This window comes from Lipotes vexillifer, unplaced genomic scaffold, assembly GCF_000442215.2.
Source record: "Lipotes vexillifer unplaced genomic scaffold, Lipotes_vexillifer_v1.1 scaffold713, whole genome shotgun sequence".
NCBI classification, from domain to species: domain Eukaryota; kingdom Metazoa; phylum Chordata; class Mammalia; order Artiodactyla; family Lipotidae; genus Lipotes; species Lipotes vexillifer.
In genome coordinates this window covers 398,699-399,060 of record NW_006773157.1, presented here as the reverse complement: position 1 = coordinate 399,060, position 362 = coordinate 398,699, and the positions used below count along the sequence as shown (strand labels likewise).

The window sequence follows — 362 nt, the reverse complement described above, 5'->3', positions numbered from 1 at the left end:
AAAAAAAAAAAAAAAAAAAAAAAAAAAAAAAAAAAAAAGAATACCTATTTCCCCACAGCCTTGTGAAGAAAATATGTTAGCACACTTTTCAGATTTTTGCCATCTGATAGGTGAAGAATGTATTTCAGTTTAGTTTTCATTTTTCTTTAGCTTATAAATTAAGTTGCATATCCATTTATGTGTTTAAGGACTATTTGTGTTTCTTTTTCTGTGAACTGTCCTTTGCCTACATTTCACTTTGACTTTTTGGTCCTCCCCACTTTTTTTAAGTTTTAATAGCTCTTTTTTATGTTAGGGAATTAATCTGTTGTCTCTTATATAAGTGGCAGATGCTTTTTCCAAGTTTGTCAGGTTCAGAGATT

The 362-nt window shown here is 29.0% G+C and overlaps 1 protein-coding gene across 2 annotated transcripts in view; it reads left to right on the top strand.

Annotated features, from left to right (window-relative positions):
• Nucleotides 1-362, top strand: part of DENND4A (DENN domain containing 4A) — a 94,552-nt gene that overhangs the window by 79,602 nt on the left and 14,588 nt on the right. The window lies entirely within an intron of this gene.